Genomic DNA, 15,686 nt, shown 5'->3' with positions numbered 1-15,686 from the left:
GACAGGACCCAAGGGAACGGCTGGAGCTGGGCCAGGGCAGGGCTGGGCTGGGGATCAGCAAAAGCTTCTTCCCCCAGAGGGGGCTCGGGAACTGTCCAGGCTCCCCAGGGAATGGGCACAGCCCCGAGGCTGCCGGAGCTCCAGAGGCCTTTGGACACCGCTCCCAGGGTGCTCAGGCTGCGATTGTTGGGGGGTCTGTGCAGGGCCAGGGGCTGGACTGGCTGATCCCAATGGGCCCCTGCTCGCCCAGCCCCTTGTGCAATTCTCACCCTTTGGCTCAGCCTTTGTGCCTCCTCGAGGTGCTGGCAGAGCTGGGTGGGACAGGGCAGGAGCGAGGCAGCCCCAGCGTTGCCCTGTGTGTGACACCCCAGCAGTGAAAGCCCCAGCATTGCCCTGTGTGTGACACCCCAGTGGTGACAGCCCCAGTGTTGCCCTGTGTGTAACACCCCAGTGGTGACAGCCCCAGCGTTCCTGTGTGTGACACCCCAGCGGTGACAGCCCCAGTGTTCCCTCCCTGCAGTCGCTCAAGGGAAGCATCCAGAGCCGCGTCCAGTCCATGGAACTGAGCAGCCACTGCCCACCCCGGTCTGGGCTGATGTGGATTCCTCTGCACACACCTCGGGGAAGGTCCCCATGGCCACTGCACAGTGCCACAGACAAGTGTCAGACACAGTCACAGAACTCTGCTCAAAGCTGACAGGGGGAGTTCATTAAAAAAGAAAGCAAAAAAACAAAGAAAACTAATAAAAACCAAACTAAACCATACCAAAAAAAACCCAAAACCATCACCTAAACAAGAAAAAAATACCAAGAACAAGAAAGCAACCGAGAAAAAATCCCAAAATCCAAAAAGCAAACAAACAAATCAAAACAAAGAACAAAAAACCAATCCAAACAAACAAAAAAAAACCAAAAAAAACAAGAACAAGAGAACTCCCCCCAGCAGAGCTGTTCCATCCTTCACTTGTCACACCTGTACCCACACAAGACCACAGGCTGCAAAAAATGGGGGTTCATTGGGCACATTTGCAGGAGAAGCAGGTTTAGGACAGGCTCTCAGCAGAACTGTTCTCAGCTGAGCCAAAAAGGCCCCTTTGGCATCTGCAGGGCCGTTGGAAATGCAGAGCCCCAGCCCACAGGGCAGAAAAGGGCTCTGAGTTCCCCTCCCCTGACACTAAACCCTGTTCCCAGGCTGCTTCAAACTCAGGATTCTGCTGGGGGACTATGCAGAGCTGAGAGTGGGCTCTGGCTTCTCCGTGTTGCGTGTCCTAAAGCTGTCTGGGAGAAGGAATATTGGGTCAGCTCCGCTGGCACAATCCCTCCTGGCACAGGGCTCAGCCCCAGGAAGGGCTTTGCGTGCCGAGGCTTTGCTGCAGGCAAGGAAAGGTCCTGGCTCAGGGTGACCTTTGCTGCTCAGCCAGAGCCCCGAGTGCCCCAGCAGAGAATGGCAGCACTGCCACGGGCAACCATCACCATTGCATGGACACCATCACCAGGGCCCTGTTGCTATGGTCAGTTTCCAGGGCAACCATCCCCACCTCCCTGTTGCTATGGTCAGCTTCAATGGTAACAATCCCCAACCCCCTGTTGCTATGGTCAGTTTCTATGGCAGCTCCATGGAGACCTCATGCCAGGGGTGGTTGCCATGGACACCAGCTCAGGCCTGCAGCCACAGCCCGTTGCCATGGCAACCATTGGCAGCCCCCATCCCCAGGCTCACGGGATCCCAGAACCACAGAATTGGCTGAGCTGGGAGGGACCCATCAGGATCCTCCAGTCCAACTGCTGGCCCTGCACAGGACACCCCAACAATGCCAGCCTGGGCCTGGCAGCGCTGTCCAAACGCTGCTGCAGCTCAGAGAGCCCTGGAGCTGGGACCCTTCCCTGGGGAGCCTGGGCAGGGCCCCAGCAGCCTCTGGGCAAAAACCTTTTCCTGACATCCAACCTGAGCCTGCCCCGACTCAGCTGCAGCCGTTCCCTCCACTCCTGTCCCTGGGCACCAGAGGGAAGAGGTTCCCACAGCCCCAGCCAGGGACCCGCTCCCAGGGCTGTAGCCATGGCTCCCAGGGCTGTTGCCATGGCCACCAGGGCTGGGACCAGCTGGGATGCTCGGTTTCCATGGGCCGGGGTTCAGGAATGGGATTCCCCAATTTCCTGCTCCTGCTAAAACCTCGCTGCCCTCGCTGCCCTCCCGCCTCCCCTGGAAAGCACAAAAGGCAAAGGTCCCAGGCTGGGATAAGAACAATTTTTTGGGAACAGAAACGAGGTAAGGAACAAAGAGAACAGAAGCAATATTGATAACAGAAGGGATAAATGAAACTGTTTACAGGGAAAACTAAAACACGACTCGCTGGGTCTTCCTGGCCACAATTTCCCCTGTCTGGAAAGGACACCCTTCTTCTCAGGGGGAGAGAGAGTCCCTTTCCTGCGCCTGGAAATGTTCTGAGGTGGGAGTGAATGTAATGACACAGCCATGGCAAGACCCTCATGTTTTTCAATGCCACATCATGATACTGGTAGAGGCAGGAAACGGGACAGGTGTCTTCCCAGCATGGATCATGGGGAACATGGATCACCAGGGATCTTCCCAATGTGGGTTCTCCCATGGGGGATGAAGCTGGAGTGGTACATAAAGCTGTTCCTGCATTTATGGCATTTGCAGGGCTTCCCTTACTGGTGGCTCCATTGGTGTCTGGCCAAGTTAGAGCTGGTGATGAAGCTCTTCCCACACGGGGGACACTCATAGGGCCTCTCCCCTGTGTGGATGCGCCGGTGGATGATGAGGGTGAAGTTGTGCTTGAAGCCCTTCCCACACCCAGGGCAGTGGAAGGGCCTCTCATCTGTGTGAATCCGCTGGTGGCGGAGGAGATGTGAGCTGGTCTGAAACCTCTTCCCACATGTGGTGCACTGGTAGGGCCTCTCCCCAGTGTGGATTCATAGGTGGGTCACAAGGTTGGATCTGTAGCTGAAGCCCTTCCCACATTCCCCACACTCATAGGCCCATTCCCCAGTGTGGATCATCTGGTGGCTGATCAGGTGGTTGCTCTGCCTGAAGCTCTTCCCACACTGCAAGCACTTGTGGGGCTTCTCCCCATCATGAAGCTGCTCATGGACCACCAGCTCTGAACTCTGGCTGAAGCTCTGTCCACCTTCCTGCTCAGGGCGGCTCTTTCTTCTTCAGAGCACCCTGGGCTGGGTTTGGAGCCCCTCCTCATGGGGGATGTCTGAGGTTTTTCTTCCCTGTTGGATTCCTGTGTGTTAGAATCACTCAAAACAGCCTCTTTCACGAGGTTCTGCCATGCAGATTTTTCCTCCCTAGTCTCCATCCTCAGTTCCTTCCCTGGGGAAGGAAGGACAAGGACAGGATGGGATTTGGCTCCGTGCCAGAGGGAAGGGGAAGGAGATCCCCCCAGTGCATCCCCGGCAGGATGGCGTTGGCAGCAGGGTTGTCCTGCAGCTGGGGGCTGTGCTGGGCTGGGAGATAGAGCAGGAGAGAGGGGGAAATAGGAACTGACTTCCTCCTCACCTATCTGGGTGTCCCGGGGCTCCTTCCTCTTCCTCACAGCCTCCTTCTCCATCCAACCAAGGTTTAGGAATGGGAAATCCTGTTCTGGGAAGAAAACAAAGGGTGCGCACATTGTCTTTTGTACTGGTTTGAAGGCAAACCTAGGGAGGGTCTAAACCAGAATTACAATTTAAAAGAAAACTAAGATCAAGGCAATGATACAGAAACACTGCCTTAAACTGACAGAGTCAGGATATAACCTGACACCCTGTATGTAAGGGTGGTGGCAGCAGTCCCAGTAAATGGTGGCTGCAGTCCTGTTGGAGTGATGAACGTGATTCTGTCAAAGCAGTGATGCTGTAGAAGGGTCTGGCCTTCCTCTGGAGGTCCAGTGGTGGTTCTGGAGCTCTTGTCCTCTGGGAATCCAGTAGGCAAGCTGCTCCTGGTGTAGCAAAGTGTCAGCTTATATCCAGGTAGGAATGCTTGGATCCTCCCCCTGGGCGGAGCATCCCACAATGGGAGGATGGAATTTTATCAGTCCTGCAGTGACACTCAATGGCCCATTCACAGGAGATATCTCCCCTGGAGGGCGTTATCAGGGGTGAGTCATGGAAGAGATAAAGAACACTGCCCCATCTGTTTATAGCAGTTGATGAAGGTGGGTATTGAAAACATGCATTTGTTACATCTTGCATTGCAACCTGAAACAGTGGGGTAACCCCTGCTCAGGGGGTGAACACCACCCCCCTTACCCAAACTGGCTCAGGTGTAAAACCCCCACTCTGGGAAGGGCAAACACACACAGGGGACAATGTCACACTTACCCTGCCCCAGGGGAGGGCTCTTTTTCCTCTCATTCCCTTCCTGTCCCCCCTTTTCTATCCCATTTACTGTTCAATAAAATTCATTTTGGGTTTGGTCTCATTATCACCTTAATTGGGGCAGAGGAATCTCTCTAACACTTTTCTTAACCAGACTCACCAGATTGTGAAATTCTTTTGGCACAGTGAGTTTAGGCACTGTTCTCTGACCCCAAGTGCCTTTGGCAACAGCATGGTTCCCTCCTCTGAGGAGGTTGTGGTTCTCTCTGGAGGAACTCTTTGAAACTGGGCTGCAGCTTCCTCTGAGTGACTTATGGGAGAACTGATGAGGTAAATCGCCTTTGTGGGCCCGGAGTGTAAAGAAAATATTTTGTTGTCCTTCTATTACAGCGACCTGATGAAGGTCTTCAGGGTAAGAGAAGTGGACAAGAATCTTGGTTCATGATCAGAAGGCTGGATTTATTGATATATGATATATAATACATTATAACTATACTAAAAGGAATAAAGAGAAAAGTTGCAGAGGCTTGCTAAGCTAAGAATAGAAAGAAAAGAATGAATAACAAAGTTCTGTGTCCAGCAGAACGCAAGGACCAACTCTCCCGTGAGTGGTCAGCAAATCCAAACACTCACAGAAGACCAATCACAGATGCTCCTGTTACATTCCACATCAGCAAATTATTATTGTTTGCATTTTTCTTCTGGGGCCCCAGCTTCCCAGAAAGGACAAATCCTAAAAGAGAGGATTTTATGCAAAATGTCTGTGACATCCTTCCTTGAGATGTTTTTTAAAATCACAGGAGGAAAGGGAGCAAATGATACCAGCGAGACTGACAAGGTTCATTCACCCCATGGTGAGGAACACAAGGCTGCTAAAAGTCCTACAAGAAGCTCAGCTCAAGTAGCTAAATTCCCAAATAACTCCTGAATTCCCAGGCTTGAGTGCTTTGTGAAATGTGAGAATCATTTTTCTCTTCATCCCTGTCACCTTTGTGACAGCTACAAAGAGTTTACTTTCCTTTTAATGGTATCTGTATTGGGCTGAATTTACACTTTTATCAGAATGTGCTAGCAGCTGAGCTGGAGCTGTGCAGGAACCAGTGGAACTTGGAATTGCCACAAAATTGCTTGTACTGTCAGTTTATTAATGTTTGCGATTTGTTTGTCATCACATCTGACTTGTGGGAAAATCAAATATTCATCAAAGTGATTTATGCAGAGTCAAGTTTGATTTCTGCCAAATTCTTTTGTCCAGTGCCCAGGGGATGCTCGAGGGGTCTCTGTGCCTCTCGCCCTGGGGGATGCTTGGCAGGGGTTTGGAGGGGTTGTCCCTGTCCCTGTCACCCCAGGCCATTGCCCAGGGGCTGTCCCTGTCCCTGTCACCCCAGGCCATTCCTCCGGGGCTGTCCCTGTCCCTGTCACCCCAGGCCATTCCCCAGGGGGTCTCCATCATTTTCACCCCAGGGAATGCCTGGGGGGTTTCCCTCCCTCTCACCCCTGTGCCAGGGGGTGCTCGGGGCAGTCTCTGTCCCTTTCAGCCCAGGGGATGCTCGGGGGTATCTGTCCCCTCACCCTGGGGGATGCTCGGTGAGTTTCCATCCCTCTGGCCTCAGGCAATGCCTGTGCAGGGCTGGGGACCAGGGGCTCTGTGTCCCTCTCACCGCTGAGGGTGCTCGGGGCTGAGGGGGCTCTCCGACCTTCTCACACCTGCGGAGGTCAGGGGGGGTCTCTGTCCCTCTCAGCCCTGCTGTGACCCCACCCAAACATCATTGGGGTCAGAGGGACAGAGACACCCCCAAACCCCCAGAAGGGCTGAACCTGGGATTTGGTTTGGGGCTGAGGATTTAGGAAGGGGCTGGAATTGGGGATGGGGTTGGAGTTGGGGCTGAGGTTTGGATTAGTGCTGGGATTGGGGTTAAGGCTGGACATGGGATTGGCTTTATGGCTGGGGTTGGGATTGGGTCTGGGGCTAGACAAGTCTGGCACTGGGATGAGATTAAATACAGAACTGTGAGTGTGTCTAAACATGGAGTGAGACTGAGACCAGGATCAGGGTCAGGTTTGGGACTGAGCTCACCCAGAGCAGGACAGGGGGGATGTCACTGCAGGATGTCCCTGGCATCATCCCAGCCCTCCTCAGGCACCTCCAAACATGAGGGGCAGCTGGGTGCCCCAAGATCCAGGTGCTCCCACGCTGCCTTTCAATACCAGGCGAGCATTTCCTGAGGGCAGCCCTGACTGTGACCCTTGGGGCTCTGGGATCAGCCCTCACATCCCTGTGGGAGCAGCAGCAGACAGGATGAGAGATTCCCCCGCCCCGTTTTTCCTGTGGAAGGGTGAAGTCCAGCTGCCCTTTTCTTCTGGTGCCTCCTCCTCTCCTCAGCTGAGGATGTCAAACACCCCAGGAGCAGGAAAATCCCCATTCCCTCTTTCCTTGTGGCTGCAGCCTGGAACATCCACCCAGAATGAAGGACTTTCTGACAGCCCTGCTGAATGACACTGGCAAGAGGTTTGTGAGAAGGGGAAGAAATTGTATTTTGATAGTAAATAAAAGGTGCAAAATTATTCCTTTCTGTTATATTCCTTTTCAGTCAGTTTTGATCTGTTTTCAGAGTGCCACCTTCTCAGCTGACTGCGTTTGTGCCCTCCTTTCTCTCCTGCCTCTCTTTGTCTGCTCTGTTTCTCTCTCAGTGTCTCCCTTGACTCAGGGCAGCTCACACCAAAGACCGTGCCCGGATTTAATTCCCAATTCAGGAGCTACAACAAGCATGGGGGAAGTTATGAAGGCTCGCAGTGAAATGCCACTGTAAGATCTTGCTCCACTTGGCTTTTGGCTCCTTCTTGACAGCTTTGCCCTCAAGGGCAGGAACATCTTTTCATAGCTGAGAACTGGAATTCCAGACCCTGGCAGTGTGTGCCGTGGATCCCAGAGGGGCATTCCCGAGGCTCCCAGGGTGCTGCTCCTGCCGTGCCTCCCAAGGAGCTTCTCTCCCAAGGGGAGAAGATCCAGCAGCTCTGTGGGCTCCCAGAGCACACAGCAAAGGTGGCTTTGATGGAAATTTTCCAGGGACTGGGGTGGGAAGGGACCCTGTCCATGGATTACGACCCCGCGAGGGAGAGACGCCTCTGCCCCAGTGAAGGAGCGAATGAGAGCGTGGGAACGCAACCGGCGATTATTGAACGTGGACTGAACGGAACAAGAAATGGGGACGAGAAAGGGAGAGAAAGAAATCCGGAAGAGGTCTCAGAGAACATAAAGAAATGGGAAAAGGTTCCCGCCTGGACGCCGCAGCTCCCAGGGACACCCGCCGGGCGTAGCGCCTTTGACAATTCCAGCCAATCAGAGGACGCGGTAAACAATTTCCAGCCAACCAGAGCTTTTCTCTTCGATGACTCGCCGGTTGCCAGGCGGGCCCGCAGAGCCCAGCGGCCCCGGAGCGGAATTTGGGGCTCGGGCCGGGGGGACGGATCCGCCCCGGGGGGGTCCCCGAGCCCCCTGCCCAGCCCTGGGGCCGATCGGGGGCTCCCCCACCCAGCAGCCGGTGCTGCGGGGCCGCGGGGCAGAGCGGTGGGAAAGGGGGGTCCGGGCTGGTAGCGGAGGAAATGCGGGAGGAAGAGGAGGGAGAGGAGGAGCAGGAGGGGGAGAATCGCGGCGCTCGCAGCGCCCGCACGCTGAGCCAGCAGCACCCCCTGCCCCGGGAGCATCGCCCCCAGCCCCGAGCCGCAGGTGAGGGCGGAGGCCGAGCTCGACCCGGCTCCAGGCAGGGGTCTCCAGGAGGATTTTTTGGAGAGTGTTCGGAGCCGGCAGATCCCGGACTCGAGCCCCGGGTATCTCCGAGCTCCCCAAGAGGAGCTTTTTCGGGGGGAGAGGAGCCGCGATCGCCCCTCGGGAGGGTCCCAGGGGGTCCACGTGGGGATGGCCCGGTACCGACGGGGCGGGACATTTGTTTTGGGGATCCCCGTTAGAGCCGGGGCTGAGGAACGGGGGACCCCCGGGGCGGAGAGAGGGGAAGGGGCGATACCGGAGCTGGGGGACGCCCGGCAGCCCGGAGATGAGGCGGGGACGGGACCCCCTGACCCTGACAGGGGCGTGTCCTGGGGTGACTTCATGATGCTCGTACCCCATCGGTCTGTTTAGCCCAGAAATGAGTTCTGCACCTTTAAGGCTGGGTCTGAGAGCGAAGGGGAGGAGGAAGAAGCCGCAGTTTGTTTTCAGAAACTGTACTCACTCCTCTACATTCCAGCTGCTGGATGGACAGAGAGCAGGACAGAGCTCTCCTTTGCTTTTAGTTAGTTTTTAGCTCGCTGAGGCAGAGAAGTTCCCTGGACTGTGGTTTTTCTTTTTCTTTGGAGCTGTTTAAATCTGCCCTGGATTGAACACCCAGAACACCACCGGCAGCTCCTCCGTGAAGCCCACTGGGAAGGGCCTGGGCTGAGGCATTTCCAGCGCTGGATGGACTGATAAGAGACTGATAAGGCACTGATAAGACACTGAGTGCACAGAGCTACAACCCAAGGAGGGACTTTCAGAGTTTGTCATCTATTTTGGAGCAGCAGGAGTTTTCATTGCTTAATATTGTTCAATTTTTGTGCTGGTGAATGCTTTGCCTGTAGAATAAAGTTTTTTTCCACTTTTCTGCCCGGAAATATTTTCCCGGACTGGCTGAGGGTGGGGCTGCTGAATCGGCATTCTAGAGGAAACTCCTTTTGGAGGGTTTCAACCGATTTTGCCTTAAACTAGAACAGGGTGGTGGAAAGAAAGGGGAACCCCAAGTGGCTGGACTGAGGGGAGGCTGGAGAGGGGGACCTTGGGACCCCAGAACCTTCCAGAATCCAAAAGCAGGACCCTGGAGAGGGGGGATCCCCAGGACCGATGGAATCCCCAGCAGCCCTGAGATGGGGGAGCAAGCATAACCCAAGAGGGATGAGACTGGAAATGGGAAACTCCTGGTGGCTTTTTTTTATTCACTCTTGATTTTTGGACATCAGGTGACTTCTAGAAATGGACATGGGTTGGAGGAGTCCGCAGCCCAAGGCATTCACACCTTGTTTTTCCCCAAACCAGGATTTTCCCCAAACCTTCCCACTGTGACATCCCCCCTGTCCCGCTCTGGGTGAGCTCAATCCCAAACCTGACCCTGATCCTGGTCTCAGTCTCACTCCATGTTTAGACACACTCACAGTTTTGTCTTTATTCTCATCCCAGTCCCAAACTCATCTATCCCCAGACCCAATTCCTACCCCAGCCCTAAAGTTAATCACATGTCTAGCTTTAACCCCCATCTAAGCTCTAATCCAATCTCAGCCCCAACTCCAAGCCCAGCCCCAATTCCAGCCCCTTCCAAAATCCTCAGCCCCAAACCAAATCCCAGGTTCAGCCCTTCTGGGGGTTTGGGGGTGTCTCTGTCCCTCTGACCCCGATGATGTTTGGGTGGGGTCACAGCAGGGCTGAGAGGGACAGAGACCCCCCCGGCCTTCCCAGGGGTGAGAAGGTCGGAGAGCCCCCCCAGCCCTGAGCACCCTCAGCGGGGAGAGGGACACAGAGCCCCTGGTCCCCAGCCCTGCACAGGCATTGCCTGAGGCCAGAGGGATGGAGACCCCCCGAGCATCCCCTGGGCTGAAAGGGACAGAGACTGCCCCGAGCACCCCCTGGCAGAGGGGTGAGAGGGAGGGAGACCCCCCAGGCATTTCCTGGGTGAAAATGATGGAGACCCCCTGGGGAATGGCCTGGGGTGACAGGGACAGGGAAACCCCCTGGGGAACAGTCTGGGCTGACAGGGAGAGGAAACCCCCCCCCCCCCCCCCGCCAAACCCCTTCCAAGCATCCCCCAGTGCGAGAGGCACAGAGACCCCTTCAGCATCCTCTGGGCACTGGACAAAATAAACTTGGCAGAGATCAAATTTGACTCTGCAAAATCACTGTGAAGAATATATAGTCTTCCCACAAGTAACTTGTGATGAAAGTGCAAACAAATCCCAAACATGAATAAACTGACAATCCAAGCAGTGAAGTGGCAATTCCAATATTCATTGCTTCCTGCACAGCTCCAGCTAAGCTGCTGGCAGGTTTCAATAAAAGGAAAGTGGAAATTTGGCCCAATACAGATTATTAAAAGGAATGGAAAGCTGTGTGTAGCAGTAACAAAGGTGATAGGGATAAAGAGAAAAATGATTGTCACATTTGGTAAAGCCCCCAAGCCTGGGAATTCAGGACTTATTCGGAAATTTATCTACTTGAGCTGGGCTTCTTCTGGGACTTTTAGCTGCCTTGCATTCCTCACCATGGGGTGACTGAACCTTGTCAGTCTCACTGGTAAGATTTGCTCCGTTTCCTCCAGTGATTTTAACAACTTTAGAAGGAAAGGCAGCAAATTATTTTCTTTACACTGGCCAGCCATAAAAGCCATTTTCCTCATCATTTCTCCCATAAAGAAAAAAAACTTTTATAAGCTCCATAAGCTCCGCAGGAGGAAGGAGAGACTGTGTCCAAGTTTCCAAGAGTTCTTCCAGAGAGAACCACAACCTCGTCAGTGGAGGGAGCCATGCTGTTGTCAAAGGCACTTGGGTTCAGAGAACAGCGCCTAAACACACTGTGCAAAAATAATGTCACAGTCTGGTTATGCAAATTGTTAGAGAGATTCCTCTGCCCCAATTAAGGTGCTAACGACACCAAATCCAAAATGGTTTTTATTGAACAGTAAATGTGAGGTAGAGAGATGGAAAGAAAGAGAAAAGATGAGTGACAAGGGACAGAGACCTCCCCTGGAGCAGGGCAAGTGTGATATTGTCCCCTGTGTGTGGGGGTTTTACACCTGAGCCAGTTTGGGTAAGGGGGGTGGTGTTCACCCCCTGAGCAGGGATTACCCCACTGTTTCAGGTTGCAATGCAAGATGTAACCAAATGCATGTTTTCAATCACCATCTCCATAAACTGTTAGAAACAGGTGGGGCAGTGTTCTTTATCTCTTCCATGACTCAGCCCTGATAACACCCTCCAGGGGAGATATCTTGGGCTAATGGGCCATTGAGTGTCACTGCAGGACTGATAAAATTCCATTATCCCTTTGTGGGATGCTCCGCCCAGGGGGAGGATCCAAGCATTCCTGCCTGGATATAAGCTGAGCCTTGCTACAACCAGGAGCAGCTTGGCTGCTGGGTTCCCAGAGGACAAGAGCTCCAGAACCACCACTGGACCTCCAGAGGAAGGCCAGACCCTTCTACAGCATCACTGCTTTGACAGAATCACGTTCATCACTCCAACAGGACTGCAGCCACCATTTACTGGGACTGCTGCCACCACCCTTACATACAGGGTGTCAGGTTATATCCTGACTCTGTCAGTTTAAGGCAGTGTTTCTGTATCATTGCCTTGATCTTAGTTTTCTTTTAAATTGTAATTCTGGTTTAGACCCTCCCCAGGTTTGCCTTAAACCCAGTGCAAAACTCAATGCACTCATTCCTTGTTTCCCTCCCAAAACAGAATTTCCCATCCCCAAACCTTTGCCAAATGGAAAAGGAGGCTGTGAGGAACAAGAAGGATCCCCAGGACACCCAGGCAGGTGAGGAGGAAGTCAGTGCCCCTTTCCCCCTCTCTCCTGCTCCATCTCTCAGCCCAGTATGGCCCCTGGCTGCAGGACAACCCTGCTGCCAACACCATCCTACTGGAGATGCACTGGAGGAATCTCCTTCCCCTGCCCTCTGGCACAGAGGCAAATCCCATCCTCTCCTTGTCTTTCCTCCCCCAGAGAAGAAGCTGAGGATTGGGACCAGGGAGGACAAATGCCCGCGGCAGGACCTGCAGGAAGAAGCCGTGATGAGTGACTCCAGGGCACAGGAATCCAACGGGGAGGAAACTCCCCAGAGATCCCACAGGAGGAGGGGCTGCAAACCCAGTCTGGGGTGCTCTGAGGAGGAAAGACCCTCCCTGAGCCAGGAAGGTGGACAGAGCTTCAGCCAGGGCTCAGAGCTGGTGGTCCATGAGCAGCTTAATGATGGAGAGAAGGGCTACAAGTGCTTGGAGTGTGGGAAGAGCTTCAGGCAGAGCAGCACCCTGATCCGCCACCAACGCATCCACACCGGGAAATGGCCCTGCGAGTGTGGGGAGTGTGGGAAGGGCTTCAGCTACAGGTCAGAACTCATCAGGCACCAACGCATCCACACAGGGGAGAGGCCCTACGAGTGTCCCCAGTGTCAGAAGAGGTTTCAGACCAGCTCCAGTCTCCTCCAGCACCAGCAGATTCACACAGAGGAGAGGCCCTTCCGCTGCCCTGAGTGTTGGAAGGGCTTCAAGAACAACTCCAACCTCATCAGGCACCAGCGCACCCACACTGGGGAGAGGCCCTACAAGTGCCCAACCTGTGGGAAGAGGTTTCAGAGCAGCTCCAATCTCCTCCTGCATGAGCGGATTCACACGGATGAGAGGCCCTTCCGCTGCCCTGAGTGCGGGAAGGGCTTCAAGCAAAACTCCCACCTCATCACCCACCAATGCATCCACACTGGGGAGAGGCCCTACGCGTGTCCCCAGTGTGGGAAGAGCTTCACCCATAGCTCTAACATGACAAAACACCAACGGAGGTGCCACTAAGGGAAGCCCTGCGAGTGCCCCAGCTGCAGGAGGAGCTTTGTGAACTGCTCCAGCTTCATCCCCAATGGAGGTCTAACGTTGGGAAGAGCGCGGGTGATCCATGTTCCCTATGATCCATGCTGGGAAGACAACTGCCCCAATACCTTCCCCTGTCAATGACATGGTGTAGAACTGAAGAACATGAGTGTCTTTCCATGGTCCTGTCATTACATTCATTCTCACCTCAGGTTATTGCCAGGGGCAGGAAAGGGACTCTCTCTCTCCCTGAGAAGAAGGGTGTCCTTTCCAGGTGGGGGAAATATGTTGCTGGGAAGAGCCAGTGAGTTGTGTTTTAGTCTTCCCTGTAAACAGTTTTATTTATCCCTTCTGTGATCAATAGTTTTTCTGTTCCATTTGTTCCTTATCTCGTTGCTGTTCCCAATAAATTGTTCTTATCCCAGCCCGGGATCTTTACCTTTTGTGCTTTCCATGGGAGGCGGGAGGGCAGCGAGGGCAGCACGGTTTTAGCAAGAGCAGGAAATTGGGGAATCCCATTCCTGAACCCCGGCCCGTGGAAACCGAGCATCCCAGCTGGTCCCAGCCCTGGTGGCCATGGCAACAGCCCTGGGAGGGGGTCCCTGGCTGGGGCTGTGGGAACCTCTTCCCTCTGGTGCCCAGGGACAGGAGTGGAGGGAACGGCTGCAGCTGAGTCGGGGCAGGCTCAGGTTGGATGTCAGGAAAAGGTTTTTGCCCAGAGGCTGCTGGGGCCCTGCCCAGGCTCCCCAGGGAAGGGTCCCAGCTCCAGGGCTCTCTGAGCTGCAGCAGCGTTTGGGCAGCGCTGCCAGGCCCAGGCTGGCATTGTTGGGGTGTCCTGTGCAGGGCCAGCAGTTGGACTGGAGGATCCTGATGGGTCCCTCCCAGCTCAGCCAATTCTGTGGTTCTGGGATCCCATGAGCCTGGGAATGGGGGGGCTGCCAATGGTTGCCCTGGCAACGGGCTGTGGCTGCAGGCCTGAGCTGGTGTCCATGGCAACCACCCCTGGCATGGGGTCTCCATGGAGCTGCCAAGGGACTGACCATAGCAACAGGGGGCTGGTGATGGTTGCCATGGAAACTGCCCATAGCAACAGATGTCTGGTGATGGTTGCCATGGAAACTGACCATAAAACAGGGGGTATGTGATGGTTGCCATGGAAACTGACCATAGCAACATGGGGCTGGTGATGGTTGCCTGCTAAGGATCAGATTTGTCACAGGCCCTCAGAGGTGTTCCATGGGAACTTTCCAGGAGTCTCCAGGCTGTTCCAGAGCTGGAATGTCACACGCAGAGACAGAGGCTCCATGGACACCTCCCAGGGGTTTCTGGGGATGGTAAAGAGCCCTGTGGTCAGAGGCAGTCACAGCCATTCCATGGTGACATCCCAGGGGACCTTGGGCTGCAAAGGCACCGATCTGTCACAGGCACTCACGGGGGCTCCACGGTGACATCCCAGGAGTCCCCAGGCTGCCAAAGAGCCGGGATGTCCCAGACACTCACAGGGGTTCCTGTCATGGGCACAGTTTGAGCTTCAGGCAAAAGCTTTATTTCTTCATTGGAGAAACTTCTGATGAGTCATGAGGTTAAGAAATGACACCCCATAGCCACCATGGTTCCTCAAACCCCTGCAGGGCCTGTAGACTTCTAAAATTCCTTCTAAGAGAGGAGACTGGGAGTGGCTGGATCCAATCCCAGCCCCAGACTTTGTCAAAGGTGTAAAAGATTGAACAGGTGGAATTCAACTTCAACACATTTTGTCCCACAGGATTAATGACAGAATACCAGATACATTCATATAAATATGTCTCTGGCTTATTCTGATCATGATCAGATGGAAAGATCACTAGCACAGTTATTTACTGCACAGTTCAGGAGCTATAACCATTATTAGAATATAGTGCTCTAGGCAGCAGTTTTGAAGTCAACAGGGCCTTGCTGGAGTTGTTGGAGCCCATTGCAGGCAGAGCCTCCTGCTCCAGCAGGAACTGCCTTTCCTGTGCCATGAGCAGGGCAGGTCCCGCTGCAGGAAAAGCCCCAGGCCAGCCCCAGCACAGGGAAGGGCTCGGACACAAGGGCAGAGTGCCGTGCTGGGAGCTGTGCCAGGGAGAGCTTGAGGCACCAAAGGCACCTTGGCAGTAGCAGCTGCTTGCAGGCCATGGCCAGAAGCCTCCCTTGGCAGCCCGGCCTGGTGGGAACCACTGCAGAGCTGCTGCCTCAGGGCTCATTCCTGGCTGGGCTCTGAAAAGCCACTTCTGCTCCAGGAGCCTGACTGGGAAGCCATTGGCCCCAGCACCTCGGGGACAAGATATTAATGACAAAACTCTTCATGCCAGCAGAGCCAAGGCAGGGGCAGAGGAAAGGGCAGAGCCAGGCCCAGGGAACGGGGCTGCCATGGTGATGGCTGTGAGGTCACTGCCCCTGCAGCAGCCTGGCTGCCCTCAGCAGACATTCTGGCCAGAAGCATTGTGGGGGCACCCAGCACATCAGAAAACGCACACTACAGGAATTCTGTCCCTGAGGATGAGAGGGTTTCACTGGGTCAGGCTGCACAAACATCCTGATCTTAGACAGTTCCTGTGATGGGGCACCCCTTTCTCTGGAAATACACTTGCAGCTTTGTGCCTTTCTCATAACTGTAAAAGATTTCCTCCTTCTACCAAATGTAAATCCACCCTCATTCGTTTTAAAGATATTGACCCTTGTTCTGTCACTGCAAGATTTAGGAGAAAAAGCCTTTAATGACTATTTTTCCATTTTCACAG

Source organism: Melozone crissalis, unplaced genomic scaffold (assembly GCF_028551555.1).
Source record: "Melozone crissalis strain CALT ecotype California unplaced genomic scaffold, PUWL_Pcris_2 ptg000073l_1, whole genome shotgun sequence".
Lineage (NCBI taxonomy): Eukaryota > Metazoa > Chordata > Aves > Passeriformes > Passerellidae > Melozone > Melozone crissalis.
The sequence above is the reverse complement of the archived record's forward strand: the minus strand, read 5'-3'. Positions refer to the sequence as shown.